This window comes from Orcinus orca, chromosome 12 (assembly GCF_937001465.1).
Source record: "Orcinus orca chromosome 12, mOrcOrc1.1, whole genome shotgun sequence".
Classification (NCBI taxonomy): Eukaryota; Metazoa; Chordata; class Mammalia; order Artiodactyla; family Delphinidae; genus Orcinus; species Orcinus orca.
The window spans coordinates 54,375,222-54,391,698 of NC_064570.1; the positions used below are offsets into that span (position 1 = coordinate 54,375,222).

General features: G+C 35.3%; 1 long non-coding RNA gene across 1 annotated transcript in view; it reads left to right on the top strand.

The window, feature by feature from the left end:
- Positions 1-392: 392 nt before the first annotated feature.
- LOC125960729 (uncharacterized) overlaps positions 393-16,477 on the top strand; it is a 168,759-nt gene continuing 152,674 nt past the window's right edge. The window contains exons 1-2 of the long non-coding RNA XR_007470698.1: positions 393-485; positions 4,527-4,597. This is a non-coding gene — a long non-coding RNA (uncharacterized LOC125960729). The remainder of the gene's footprint in view (positions 486-4,526; positions 4,598-16,477) is intronic.

The window sequence follows — 16,477 nt, forward strand, 5'->3', positions numbered from 1 at the left end:
AGGAGACACTGTTTCAACCAAGGTAAGCAGGAACTCTCTAAAAGTTTATGCTTTTCAAAATAAAAAATTGCAGCACATAGAATACTAGGCCATAAACCTACCCATTCATGCCATAGAAGTGTGCAACAAAATAAGCAAGATACTGTCACAGATATTTACATTCGTGTTGCAGCTTTGTATGGTATTTGGGGATGTAAGGTTTGCTTAATGCTGTTGATGGCTGGTTCCCTTGGATTGAAGACTGAGAAGACATAAAGTTTGGAATCAGAAATAAAAAAATAGTAGAGAAAGAAAAATTTATGTTGGTTAAGGGGAGAGTTTCCATAGTTCGTGATACTTAAATGATATTGTAGTACAAGAAAAATGAAATCCTTCTTTATGTTTTTCGTTACAGCAACCTGATGAAAATGACAGATACTTCTTGCTTCCTACTAATGTCTCGGTGACAAAATGATGATGAGTCCTGAAAATCAGCCACTAATCAAGTAAGTTTAGGTAGCTGAGTATGGATTATAGAAGAAAATACAGTTTAGAACCAAGAGCTTATTAATGAAGGACAAATTAATTAACTATCCAGATCTTAGTAGCTTAATCTCTAAAATGGACAGAAGATTATTTACCAAAGGACAGGAAAATCTGTAAAGTGCTTAGGCAGCCCTGTGTAGAGCAATTGGAAGGTACCCACTCTGCTGTGATGGTAATAGAGGTAGGGAGGAGTTGGAGAAGGGGAGAGTTGAGGTAGAGTAAAAGGAGGAAAATGGTACTTAGCAAGGATAAGAGGAAAAAGGGATGAGTTGCTGTGTTTATTTTGATGTGGTCCATAAGAACACGTACTTTTTTTTTTTAATTATTTTTTTTGGCTGTGTCGGGTCTTCGTTGCTGCACGCGGGCTTTCTCTAGTTGCAGCAAGCGGGGGCTACTCTTCATTGTGGTGCGCGGGCTTCTCATTGCAGTGGCTTCTCGTTGCAGAGCACAGGCTGTAGGTGTGCGAGCTTCAGTAATTGTGGCACACGGGCTCAGTAGTTGTGGTGCACAGGCTTAGTTGCTCCACGGCATGTGGGATATTCCCGGATCAGGGCTTGAACCCATGTCCCCTGCATTAGCGGGTGGATTCTTAACCACTGCGCCAGCAGGGAAGCCCGAGCATGTACTTTTAAGACAGGGAAACCATTGATGTGCCCACAACAAAAAGTGGAGAAGTGGAGTAATGCATGGTACTTGATGTAAAAAGAATGTAATTCTCATGAAAAAGAAGCATAAGTATTGAAAGGAACAGTCATATAGGCTCTTTTAAACTAAATATCTAGTGATAGAAATAAGAAAACTTGGGTGTGGTAATGGATGAGAGACTTGGAGTGACCATCTGTAATGATGGGGTCATGTCAGCAGACTACACAGAGGCTAAATGTGTGACTCTGAGTGTTCTCAAATAAAAAATATGGGGTTTCATGTTTTGAGGAATAATACAGTACCACTTTGCATACCCAGAACTAGCCTCTATGATGTCATAGGCCCTCTCTCAGTGCAGTGTCTGCCTTACATCAAGGGAATCTCATCATTTACTCATTTATTTAGAAGTATAGAATAAAACCCATGCAGTGGGATTCTTTCAAATGATTCCTTATGAGAAATATTAATTTTATGTTGGCTGTATGGTATGATTCCCATGAAACACACAAGTATCCATGGTCAGATTAAAATAGATCAATAAAATTAACAAATCTTAATATCTAATCCTAGAGTGAGACAGAAATTTTACCTGCTTGAAAATCAAATTTGGTAAGATTAGCATATTATTCAAGAAAAATTTGGAGAAATAGAAGTGTTCTTGAATTTCCTTAGAAGTAAAATTCAGAACTTTGTTTTTTATTCTTAGAGATAGCTATTAAACAGAAACACTGTATTTATTGTGTATATGTGTGTGCATGCATATTTTTTATATTTGGCCATATAAAGGCTAAACTTAAGCTGCTTTATTTGATGTGGTATAAAGATCCCAAACCGTGTATTTTAAAAATTGACAGCTTATATGTTTATTACTTTCCTCTGAGGTAAAATAAATCTTAAATCTGTAGCCCGCTGTATATCTTAAAAGAAAGTTAACAGCTGCTACTTATTCACTACAGACTTATGAAATGCTAATTTGTAAAGCTTCCTTAAATTCTGTTGGCAAGTCACTGTCAGGTGACTGAAATGATTAGCCAGTTTTCAAACTGGCAGAATAGCTATCTGTGCTCTCTAATATTTGGTTATTATGTAGCTCTTCTAAAAGGATACATACATAGACTGTATTTTGAAGTAGATTTTTGAAACAAGTGTGACATTTTATAAACTATTAAAATCATTTAAGGTAAGAGTTAAATTTACAAATGATATTTTACTCATTCTGTAGAACACAGGACATAACTAGTTAAGTTCATCCTCAGCACACTTACCTAATCTAAAAATAACACTTGGAAAAGTTGCTCCATAATTTTTTTTTAAAGACTTAAGAATATCACGACCCAGAGAGTCATGCTAAATTGTTTTGTTCCAATGAATGAGAGAACATTTCCAGAAATTTCAGGCTTGTCAAAAACATTAGTCACCTATTTAAAAATCCGTTACCATGAAATCTAACTTTTAAGGAAGAAATACATTTGTCAGTATCACTTGTACACATTAAATACTCACCTAAATATGCTGTTGTCTTGTTCCAATGCCACAATTTAGAAATATTATTCCATTTTACTTTCTTTTTTTTTAACATCTTTATTAGAGTATAAGTGATTTACAATGGTGTGTTAGTTTCTGTTGTATAACAAAGTAAATCAGCTATACATATACATATATCCCCATGTCCCCTCCCTCTTGCGTCTCCCTCCCACCCTCCCTGTCCCACCCCTCTAGGTGGTCACAAAGCACTGAGCTGATCTCCCTGTGCTATGCGGCTGCTTCCCACTAGCTATCTATTTTACATTTTGGTAGTGTATATATGTCCATGCCCCTCTCTCACTTCGTCCCAGCTTACCCTTCCCCCTTCCCGTGTCCTCAAGTCCATTCTCTACGTCTTTATGCCTGTCCTGCCCCTAAGTTCTTCAGAACCATTTTTTTTTTTTTAGATTCCATACATATTTGTAAGCATACGGTATTTGTTTTTCTCTTTCTGACTTAAGTTCACTCTGTATGACAGACTCTAGGTCCATCCACCTCACTACAAATAACTCAATTTCATATCTTTTTATGCTGAGTAATATTCCATTGTATATATTGCCACATCTTCTTTATCCATTCATCTGTCTATGGACGCTTAGGTTGCTTCCATGTCCTGGCTATTGTAAATAGAGCTGCAGTGAACATTGTGGTACATGACTCTTTTTGAATTATGGTTTTCTCAGCGTATATGTCCAGTCTTGTTTTACTTTTAAAGTTTTGAATTTATTGTAATAAATTCAATCAAATGTATTTATAGAATATTTTCTTTTTGGAAAGAAAAGAAATATTTGCATTTGAGCCACAACTTAAATTGTGAAATAAAAGGCTTTGTCTTTTAAATTTTTTTCTGACATCAAGAGCAAGTGTAACAGTACTGACAGATCAAATGGGTGCCTTCGTTGGCCCCCACTCAAGCAGGACCTAGTTATCTTTCCTAAAAGTGAAGGTTTTGATTAATAACTAAACAATCATATCAGTAAAGGAGGCATGATTATCACTTCCTTCTCCTTCAGTGGCAATCATTTGTATTTACTCTGAGTTCTCCTAGATACGTCCGTCCTATAACATAAAAAAGAGTTCTAAAATGTTCTGTCTTAGAGGATTTATTCTGGTATATGCTATGTACTTAAAGAATCTTTTATATACCTCCAACATTATAAAGTTTCAGTTAACATAGTAAACAGCATAATGAAAAGGTGTAATGAAATGGGTCTTAATAGCTTTTCACAGAGATGCCAAATAGATGGATAATGATTGCCCTTTCTATTTTCATCTTAGTTTTAAATCACATGTCTATCTCAATAAATACTGAGTAATATGTCTCAGACCTGCAGTCCAAACCTAACTTCTGTGTGAGATTTGAAGGGACTGTGTATTATTATGTGTGGAATTTTAAAAAAGTTTTGTACTGGCATGCATTTAGTTTGTATAATAGCATAGGCTGCTGAATTTATTAAAAAGGGAGAGGATAGAATACAGTTAGGAAGTATTAAGGATTCACCTGCAGGATGAGACTTGCTAGTATCGATCACATTACCACATTACCAGGAGGTGGCATTCACTAATTTTTTTTCACTGTTAATGATTTTCAGATTTTTAAAATTTCTTTAGCATCTTGCAGTTTACAAATTTCCCCCCAAATATTCTCTTACGTGACTGTCACAAAAGTCCCTAAAAAAGAGGACACTTGCCTTTATTTTTTAATTTCCATATGAGGTAACTGAAGGAGAGAGAAGCCAAGAGACATACCCCCAACCTAGGGCAGAGTAGGACAAATTCTTCCACTCCTGGTTCAATGGTTTCATTGCATTATTGCTTTCTTGATTTTCTAGGAAAGTGTGTTTGCTGATACAATATTTTGGATCATCTTGGCTGATTTTGAGCTGGCAAAAGAATGGAGAAGGTAAGGCAGCCATACTTGCTGTAAAATTCTGAAAATAAACTGTGCATTATTTATCTTTCTGTTATGTAAAGCTATGTTCATGGTGCTCACTTCTAAAATATTCAAACGAGGAAGCAAGACCCCATTGGAACCTCTGCAGACTTCTCTGAAGTGTTTAGTAGGCACTAGAGAAAAGTTTTTGTTTGTTTTGTTTTGTTTTTTTAATACTGCGAAAAATTCTCTTTGGTCTTGGAATCTACATAGTCCTGGAATCTTGTGAATACTTTTATTCTGTCCAGGTCAGTGGAGAGCTAGGGGCATGTCACTCTAGCAAGAATGCATGCTCTAGTAATAGTCATTTTAAAAATGATCTAAAACGCAAGGCAGAAAAAAATTAAATAAAATGACAAATAGAACCAAGAATTATTTTAGTAGATTCAATTTCTGTACATTTTTACTTTGAAAAGGTATATGTCATTAAAAAGGAGGTCTTTTGTTTTAAATATTTTTGTTTTATTCAAACAAATATAGGAAAACATTCTACAAGTGCATGGTATTTCTACTAATGATAGAACTAACATTACATTTTTGAGGATTCAGTATTGACCTTTATTTAGCAAACAATGAGGATAGGGGCTAAAGACCTATGTACTACAGTTTTATGTGTTCCTCTTAAAGACCACTGCAGTGCTGAGGAGAGTTTTCATATTGGGAAAATTCACTTGGTTTTAAATATTGCTGAGATTGTAAAGAAAACATGGAAGAAAATATTGGTCATATAATTAGCTATGTGTACAATCTCATAGCAAATTGAAGTTCAGAGTTTTATACTAGAATCATCATCCTTAAAAAACCTATTTGTGTTTGCTCTGTATTCATGGAGAGACTGGATATAGGAAAAATATGTACATGACTTTAAGATAAACAATGAATGCAAAACATCCAAAATTGATTGGCTGGCGGGGGCAAGCAGGATAAAACTCACTTCCTCTTCCATCTTTAAAAAAAATAAATTAATTAAAATCCATAGCTTGCACTTTGGTAAAAATCCAAACATTGGAGCTTCTGACTTATATGGTTTTATAAGGTATCCCAGTATTCCTGAATTCTACAATTTATCATATGATTCATCGTTTTCAATGCAGATAGTTTATTTCGTTCTAGTATAGAAGTGGGTTATTCTTGTGGGTATATGGAGTATCCAATAGGCCATCCTATTTATTTAATTTTATTTTTCTGATTTCCTTGATTTTTGAATGGTGCTGATATTCATATTTCTTAAATTATGCATTTAGACTTTCATATAATCAAAATTTTTTCCTTCTTATTCTCCTTTCCACTGGCAACTTGCATTTAGTCTTCTGAGATCTACACTTTCCTCCATCATTGTTAACAACAGTGATTTTTTTCTCAAACCATTTTAGATTTAGCGTGATCTGTCCTCTTCTTAGTAGATTTATTATTTATAAGCCATTTATTTAGCACTTATTCTTAATTTGAATATATTTTACCTAGTATTGTTATTTAGTTTTCACTTAAAAGTTGCATGTATATTTATGGCTCATTGCATAATTAGGGAACATGCAAGAACAATGTTTTATACTTTTCTGTATTATCTTTTGTATCTTACACAATACATATGGATTCTAAAAATGAGCTCATATGCACTGCATGAGCTAGTTTGCTTCAAATGCAGTCTGCTTTGTCTGTTCAGTCACAGGCCATACATATACTATCTTTTTCTCTTTGTGCCGTAACATAAGTGAGGCTGGGGTGTGTGATATATTTCTTTGACCAATTCATTAATCCAAGCAACAGTATATCCATCATTCACAGTGTAGTAGGAATTGTGCCTTCGGTAAAAATGTCCTAGGCTTTCTTCAGGCACACTTCAAATGTAACTTCCACAGGTAATTTTTTCCAGTTTAGGTCTGGTTTTTCTGTTTTGGTTCTTTTACTTATAACTTTTCTGTAGTATTAGAAGAACATTGGGATTTTTTAATTTGTGTAAAAGCATGATTTTAAGTATAATTAATTATCCGTTATAAGTAGTCCACATCATTTAGGTGTGAATATTTTGCTCTTTCATAGATTGGTTGTAACCTGCTCAATAGCGTAATCAAATTTGTGTTTACTCAAAATGTGTGCATTTTTCTTTATAGTTGCAGTCACTTTTAGAGCATTTTATTCTATGCTAGTCATCACATAACTATTTACAACTGGCATTTAAAAAATCATTTCCTTTTAATTTTAAAAATGTATGGAATGAAAAGGCAAACTCTGGAGATGATAAAAAGACTACTGGTTGCCGGGGGTGGTGGTTGGAAGAGGGATGAACAGGCCGAGCACAGAGAATTTTTAAGACAGTGAGAAATACTCTGTATGATACTGTAATGATGGATATATATCGTTATACACTTGTTCAGACCCATAGAATGTGCACCAAGAGTGAACCCTTACGTAAACTATAGACTTTGGGTGATTATGTGTCAGTGTAGGTTGAGCACAGTGCATTTGGTAACAAATGCACCATTGTGGTGAGTGATGCTGATAATGGGGGGACTGTGCATGTACGGGGGCAGAGGATAGATGGAAAAGATCTGTAGCTTCCTCTAGATTTTGTTTTGAACCTTAAACTAATCTAAAAAATTTAAAAATTAAAAAAATACAAAATAAAATATATGACCTGTGCTTCTCAGAAAAATATTTTAAAAACAGATTTATACTTCTCACTCCTAAATGCACTTGGAAGTGAACAAAACAAAGGACCCATTTTTTTAAACCTTATCTTTGTTAAATCTATATGCCACAATTGAGCTAGATAGGATACAAATTAAATAAAGACAAGGAAAATACACATATAACTACCCTCTGAGCAGCAGGTATGGTGAAAAATAATTGTAAAAAATTCTGGAACACACACACTCTACACCTCAACACTGAGTGGTAAAAATGGGATATAAGGGGAAAGATGGAGCCTAGTCCACCTTTTCTGACATGGACATGGATAAATAGCTCTCTGTGACCTTGAGATGGAGTTAGACAAGCATCTAGGCAGAGTCTTATTTGTTTCCTTGAGTGGAAGTCAAGTAATATGGGGAGTGTGGCCCCAAATCTGGTGTCAAATGGAAAACCCTTAATCACAGCAACACTAGCAAGGTATACAAATTCTGCCAAAGGACCATGTCCGGTCTCCTCAGGTAACTGGTAATAATTCAGAGTTGGCGTTCACTAATGCAGCAAGGTTTGGTTTGTGTGACAAAATAAGCAAGCTGCCATTGTGGATATTTTCATTCGTGTTTCAGCCTCTTCTCACTTCCACTTCCTCACTTCCAGCTCCATCCCTGGTGTTGCTTTTTTCAGTCTCTATGTCCATCCATTCTTGGTCACAGAATACCCTATCTTCATTTTCTATTCATTTTAATTTCAATTTGATACATTGTTGCAGTTTTCAGGGCAATCTAGAGACTTAATTTTTCAGAAGATGGAGAATTAAGTCAATCAAAGACATTCTCCTTCTGGGATGTTTGGTACAACATTTATCTTACAGCACATTCTTAAGCCCTCCTTATAACTATCCTAGAAAAAAGGAATGTATCACCTGAAAATATAAACATACATATGCTTTTATCTCTTTCCAAATATATTTATATATTTTGTATTTCAAAATAAAAATTATGCTTAATAAAAGAAAACATAAATGTGAAAAGTATAAATTACTTTCTGAAGGGATTTAAACATTTTATTTCCATTCTTTCTCATTTGTAATATCTTTATTATTTTTTTAATTTCTAAAGTATGGGCTTATTATGAGAAAGATCAATAACATTAAATAATAAAAAATGAAAGTCATGGGGACTTCCCTGGTGGCGCAGTAGTTAAGAATCTGCCTGCCAATGCAGGGGACACAGATTCGACCCCTGGTCCGGGAAGATCCCACATGCCACGGAGCAGCTAAGCCCATGTGCCACAACTACTGAGCCTGTGCTCTAGAGCCTGCAAGCCACAGCTACTGAGCCCCTGTGCCACAACTACTGAAGCACGCACTCCTAGAGCCCGTCCTTTCCTGAGGAACACTCAGGTAGCTAACAAGCGTGCTCAAGCGTGCTGCTCTCTAGCAAGCAGCTGTTTGCATCTCTCTCTCTCTGACTCCCTCATCCTCTTTCTCTCTCCAAACCTCCAGCTATCTAGCTTTCTGCTTGTTGTCTAAATATATATCTTTTACAGATATGATATTATGCTATATATTTGAGTATAATTTTACAATGAACTCCACAATTATATACCCAATAATCCGATTTGGGTATAATACAACTGGCATTAGCTTCCACCTTCTGCCTAGCTTCAGTTCTTAATTGGAGAAAAGCTAATATTTTCATCTTTTGGCGGTGGGCAAGAGAGATATGCAGGGGAGAATGAAGCTGGGCAGAGACACAGGAAGTAACTCAGACTTGGAAAGTAGGGAGGCAAATGATGGCTAGTTGATTTCCCAGTATTCTTGTGGTCCAGTATTCCTGGATTAGGCCAATAAAACTTGATACAAGGCAGTAAGAGAATTGTCATTTAGCTGCAAAACCTAGAATTACCCCATTCGGTATTTGGTCTGGAGAGGACAACTACCAACACTGGCTGCTACCACAGAGGAATTGGGTCATGCAGTAGAACTCTCGAACTCTTGGGTCAGGGGCAAGGTAGGCTCTTCACGGTCATTTCATAAACTTGAAGTAATGGGACTCAGTGTTTTGTATGATTAAATTTTATAGGTTCCATTTACTGTGTTGTGGTAGGGTCTTACATATTATATGTCATGTGTTTATGTCAGTAATAAAGCTCTAACTCATTATTTTAATATGTTCTTTTGATCCATTAAACATTTGTTGATTTTTTGGCAAATATATTCATAAACAACTAGCTGGTAATAGTGTGTGTTATTCTTTCTATCTTTGGTATCCAATTTATGAGGGCTCACACAAAAAATTGAAGATTTCCATCTTTGGCATTGAATAGGTGTGAAAAATAAAAATAATTGGCATTTTTTCCACTCTAATATTTTCTAAACCGATATGCCTCTTAGAATGTGTTCATTTAATGCATGGTTTATTTTTTCTGTCTTTCAAAAGAACTTAAATCAATACTACTTCCTAAAATTTCTCACTTCTTAGAATTAAGGAAATCGGTATCACTTCTTGAAGCTCTGGTAAAAGTACCTATAAAATCTAGCACTTTTTGCTGGATAGAACTTTAATCGCATTTTCGATTTCTTTTAAAAGTATTAGTCCATTAAAGTTTTTCCCCTCTGCTTGGGTTAAACTTGCTCATTGTTATGTTCTTAGTTATTGACACATTTTGTCAAAATTTTCAAAGTGTATTGGTGTAATTTGTCTATAGTAATATGTTTAAAAATTCTCTTTATCCACCTCATATTTTTCTGCATCTTTACTCTTCTTTCATTTGATTTTAGAAGTTACTTTTTCTTACTAATCTTTTGAAAAAGCCAAAGTGATAGTTCTGAAAGATAAATTGTTTTAATTAAATCTATACCTGAATGCATACATGCAGTAAATTAAATGATAATTTGACCAAGCATAATTTCTATATTTAAAATTATCTTCCTTCAGAATGCTTAGAAATTATTCCATGATTCTCTAGTATACATCACTGAGAATTTTCTTGGTAGTCTGACTCTTTGCTTTAAATAAGACTCCCGGTTTTTCTCTCTGGAAACCTGTAAAGTCTTCATTCTTCAGAAGTTTTCCCAATATGCATCTGATTTTGTTTCTTCTTTCAATATCCTCGTCTAATAATAGTGGGGCCCTTTGGAACTAAAACGGAAAACTTTAAACAATACACATGGTAGTGTATTTGTTACTAAGACGATGGTTTCTCTGAGCTTGGAGTTTCTTCCAAAACAAACTCTGTTCATAACACCTGTCTATCCAGTTATCTTACAATTCCCTCCTTGCCACAGATGTAGGGGTTTCTGAGCTCTGCTTCATTTTTCCTTCAATCAGAAGTTATTGAAATTGGTACAGCCAATGTTGAAAACAGCATGGAGGTTCCTTAAAAAATTAAAAATAGAACTATAATGTGATTCAGCAATTCCATTTCTGGGTATGTATCCAATGGAAATTTAGTATCTTTAGAAAATCTGCACCCCCATGTTCATTACAGCAGTATTCACAATAGCCAAGATACGGAAACAACCTAAATGTCCATAGATGCATGAATGGGTAAAGAAAATGTGTTGTGTGTATACACAATGGAATATCATTCAGCCTTAAGAAGAAGGAGATCCTGTCATTTGTGAAAACATGGACAAACCTGAAGATATTATGCCAAGTAATATAAGCCAGACACAGAAAGACAAATGCTGTGTAAGTCTCACTTATGTGTGTAATTTAAAACAGTCAGACTCATAGAAGCAGAATAGAATGGTCGTTGGCCAGAGCTAGAGGTGGAATAAATGGAGATAGGTTGGTCAAGGGATACAACGTTTCAGTTATTCATGGTGACTAAGTTCTGATGATCCAACATAAAACATGGCGACAATTGTTAATAATATTGTGTTTTATACTTGAAATTTGCTAAAAGAGTAGATCTTAAGTGTTTTCACCACGAAAAATGGTCACTGTGTATAGTGATGGATATGTTAATAAGAAAGATTATCATAATCATTTCACAATGTATATGTATATCAAAACATCAATACTGTGCACCTTACATAATTTTTATTTGTAAATTATACCTCCATGAAACTGGGAAAAACCCAAAAACTAAAAAGAAAGTATTTGCTCTGTATCTCCTAGCTGTTTTCATTCAGCTCATTGAACCATATCCTCTTTTTTTTTTTTAACATCTTTATTGGAGTATAAGTGCTTTACAATGGTGTGCTAGTTTCTACTTTATAACAAAGTGAATCAATAATACATATACATATATCCCCATATATCTTCCTTCTTGCATCTCCCTCCCTCCGACCCTCCGTATCCCACCCCTCTAGGTGGTCACAGAGCACCGAGCTGATCTCCCTGTGCTATGCGGCTGCTTCCCACTAGCTATCTATTTTAAATTTGGTAGTGCATATAATGTCCATGACACTCTCTCACTTTGTCCCAGCTAACCCTTCCCCTCCCCGTATCCTCAAGTCCATTCTCTAGTAGATCTGCGTCTTTATTCCCTTCTTGCCCCTAGGTTCTTCATGACCATTTTTTTTCTTTTTTGGTTTTAGATTCCATATATATGTGTTAGCATACGGTATTTGTTTTTCTCTTTCTGACTTACTTCACTCTGTATGACAGACTCTAGGTCCATCCACCTCATTACAAATAGCTCAATTTCGTTTCTTTTTATGGCTGAGTAATATTCCATTGTATATATGTGCCACATCTTCTTTATCCATTCATCTGTCGATGGACACTTAGGTTGCTTCCATGTCCTGGCTATTGTAAATAGAGCTGCAGTGAACATTGTGGTACATGACTGTTTTTGAATTATGGTTTTCTCAGGGTATATGCCCAGTAGTGGGATTTCTGGGTTGTATGGTAGTTCTATATTTAGTTTTTTAAGGAACCTCCATACTGTTCTCCATAGTGGCTGTACCAATTCACATTCCCACCACAGTGCAAGAGGGTTCCCTTTTCTCTACACCCTCTCCAACATTTGTTGTTTCTAGATTTTTTGATGATGGCCATTCTGACTGGTGTGAGATGATATCTCATTGTACTTTTGATTTGTATTTCTCTAATGATTAATGATGTTGAGCATTCTTTCATGTGTTTGTTGGCAATCTGTATGTCTTCTTTGGAGAAATGTCTGTTTAGGTCTTCTCCCATTTTTGGATTGGGTTGTTTGTTTTTTTGATATTGAGCTGCATGAGCTGCTTGTATATATTGGAGATTAATCCTTTGTCAGTTGCTTCATTTGCAAATATTTTCTCCCATTCTGAGAGTTGTCTTTTCATCTTATTTATGGTTTCCTTTGGTATGCAAAAGCTTTTAAGCTTCATTAGGTCCCATTTGTTTATTTTTGTTTTTATTTCCATTTCTCTAGGAACTGGGTCAAAAAGGATATTGCTGTGATTTATGTCATAGAGTGACCTGCCTATGTTTTCCTCTAAGAGTTTGATAGTGTCTGGCCTTACATTTAGGTCTTTAATCCATTTTGAGTTAATTTTTGTGTATGGTGTTAGGGAGTGTTCTAATTTCATTCTTTTACATGTAGCTGTCCAGTTTTCCCAGCACCACTTATTGAAGAAGCTGTCTTTTCTCCACTGTATATTCTTGCCTCCTTTATCAAAGATAAGTTGACCATATGTGTGTGGGTTTATCTCTGGGCTCTCTATACTGTTCCATTGATCTATATTTCTGTTTTTGTGCCAGTACCATACTGTCTTGATTACTGTAGCTTTGTAATATAGTCTGAAGTCAGGGAGCCTGATTCCTCCAGCTCCGTTTTTCTTTCTTAAGTTTGCTTGTGCTATATGGGGTCCTTTGTGTTTCTATACAAATTGTGACATTTTTTTTTTCTAGTTCTGTGAAAAATGCCAGTGGTAGTTTGATAGGGATTGCACTGAATCTGTAGATTGCTTTGGGTAGTAGAGTCATTTTCACAATGTTGATTCTTCCAATCCAAGGACATGGTATATCTCTCCATCTGTTTGTATCATCTTTAATTTCTTTCATCAGTGTTTTATAATTTTCTGCATACAGGTCTTTTGTCTCCATAAGTTGGTTTATTCCTAGATATTTTATTCTTTCTGTTGCAGTGGTAAATGGGAGTGTTTTCTTAATTTCACTTTCAGATTTTTCATCATTAGTGTATAGGAATGACAGAAATTTCTGTGCATTAATTTTGTATCCTGCTACTTTACCAAATTCATTGATTAGCTCTAGTAGTTCTCTGGTAGCATCTTTAAGATTCTCTATGTATAGTATCATTCCATCTGCAAACAGTGACAGCTTTACTTCTTTTCCAATTTGGATTCCTTTTATTTCTTTTTCTTCTCTGATTGCTGTGGCTAAAACTTCCAAAACTATGTTGAATAATAGTGGTGAGAGTGGGCAACCTTGTCTTGTTCCTGATCTTAGTGGAAATGGTTTCAGTTTTTCACCATTGAGGATGATGTTGGCTGTGGGTTTGTCATATATGGCCTTTATTATGTTGAGGTAAGTTCTCTCTATGCCTACCTTCTGGAGGGTTTTTATCGTAAATGGGTGTTGAATTTTGTCAAAAGCTTTCTCTGCATCTATTGAGATAAGCATATAGTTTTTCTCCTTCAATTTGTTATATGGTGTATCACATTGATTGATTTGAGTATATTGAAGAATCCTTGCATTCCTGGAATAAACCCCATTTGATCATGGTGTATGATCCTTTTAATGTGCTGTTGGATTCTGTTTGCTAGTATTTTGTTGAGGATTTTTGCATCTATGTTCATCAGTGATATTGGCCTGTAGTTTTCTTTCTTTGTGACATCTTTGTCTGGTTTTGGTATCAGGGTGATGGTGGCCTCATAGAAGGAGTTTGGGACTGTTCCTCCCTCTGCTGTATTTTGGAAGAGTTTGAGAAGGATAGGTGTTAGCCCTTCTCTAAATGTTTGATAGAATTCACCTATGAAGCCATCTGGTCCTGGGCTTTTTTTGTTTGTTGGAAGATTTTTAATCACAGTTTCAATTTCAGTGCTTGTGATTGGTCTGTTCATATTTTCTATTTCTTCCTGCTTCAGTCTCGGAAGCTTGTGCATTTCTAAGAATTTGTCTATTTCTTCCAGGTTGTCCATTTTATTGGCATATAGTTGCTTGTAGTAATCTCTCATGATCCTTTGTATTTCTGCAGTGTCAGTTGTTACTTCTCCTTTTTCATTTCTAATTCTGTTGATTTGATTCTTCTCCCTTTATTTCTTGATGAGTCTGGTTAATGGTTTATCAATTTTGTTTATCTTCTCATAGGACCAGCTTTTAGTTTTATTGATCTTTGCTATTGTTTCCTTCATTTCTTTTTCATTTATTTCTGATCTGATCTTTATGATATCTTTCCTTCTGCTAACTTTGGGGTTATTTTGTTCTCTAATTGTTTTAGGTGTAAGGTTAGGTTGTTTATTTGAGGTGTTGCTTGTTTCTTAAGGTAGGATTGTATTGTATTGCTGTAAACTTCCCTCTTAGAACTTCTTTTGCCGCATCCCATCGTTTTTGGGTCATCTAGGTATTTTTTAATTTCCTCTTTGATTTCTTCAGTGATCTCTTCGTTATTAAGTAGTGTTTTGTTTAGCCTCCATGTGTTTGTATTTTTTACATGTTTTTTTCCTGTAATTGATATCTAGTCTCATAGCATTGTGGTCGGAAAAGATACTTGATACAATTTCAGTTTCCTTAAATTTACCAGGGCTTGATTTGTGACCCAAGATATGGTCTATCCTGGAGAATGTTCCATGAGCACTTGATAAGAAAGTGTATTCTGTTGTTTTTGGGTGGAATGTCCTATAAGTTTCAATTAAGTCCCTCTTGTTTAATGTATCATTTAAAGCTTGTGTTTCCTTATTTATTTTTACTTTGGATGATCTGTCCATTGGTGAAAGTGGGGTGTTAAATTCCCCTACTATGATTGTGTTACTGTCAATTTCCCCTTTTATGGCTTTTAGTGTTTGCCTTATGTATTGAGGTGCTCCTAAGTTGGGTGCATACATATTTACAATTGTCGTATCTTCTTCTTGGATTGATCCCTTGATCATTATGTAGTGTCCTTCTTTGTGTCTTGTAATAGTCTTTATTTTAAAGTCTATTTTGTCTGATATGAGAATTGCTACTCCAGCTTTCTTTTGATTTCCATTTGCATGGAATATCTTTTTCCATCCTCTCAGTCTGTATGTGTCCCTAGGTCTGAAGTGGGTCTCTTGTAAACAACATATATATGGGTCTTGTTTTTGTATCCATTCAGCCAGTCTTTGTCTTTTATTTGGAACATTTAATCCATTTACATTTAAGGTAATTATCAATATGTACGTTCCTGTTACCATTTTCTTAATTGTTTTGGGTTTGTTCTTGTAGGTCTTTTCCTTCTCTTGTGTTTCCTTCCTCGAGAAGTTCCTTTAGCATTCGTTGTAAAGCTAGTTTGGTGGTGCTGAATTCTCTTAGCTTTTGCTTGTCTGTAGAGGTTTTAATTTCTCTGTCAAATCTGACTGAGATCCTTGCTGGTTAGAGTAATCTTGGTTGTAGGCTTTTCCCCTTCACCACTTTAAATATGTCCTGCCACTCCCTTCTGGCTTGCAGAGTTTCTGCTGAAAGATCAGCTGTTAACCTTATGGGGATTCCCTTGTGTGTTATTTGTTGTTTTTCCCTTGCTGCTTTTAATCGTTGGTCATTGTATTTAATTTCTGATAGTTTGATTAATATGTGTCTTGGCATGTTTCTCCTTGGATTTATCCTGTATGGGACTCTCTGTGCTCCCTGGACTGATTAGCTATTTCCTTTCTCATATTAGGGAAGTTTTCAACTATAATCTCTTCAGATATTTTCTCAGTCCCTTTCTTTTTCTCTTCTTCTTCTGGGACCCCTATAATTTGAATGTTGATGCATTTAATGTTGTCCCAGGGATCTCTCAGACTGTCCTCAGTTCTTTTCATTGTTTTTCTTTGTTCTGCTCTGCAGTAGTTATTTCCACTATTTTATCTTCCAGGTCACTTATCTGTTCTTCTGCCTCAGTTATTCTGCTGTTCATCCCTTCTAGAGAATTTTTAGTTTCATTTATTGTGTTGTTCATCATTGTTTGTTTGCTCTTTAGTTCTTCTAGGGCCTTGTTAACTGTTTCTTGTGTTTTCTCCATTCTATTTCCAAGATTTTGGATTGCCTTTACTGTCGTTATTCTGAGTTCTTTTTCACGTAGACTGCCTATTTCCTCTTCATTTGT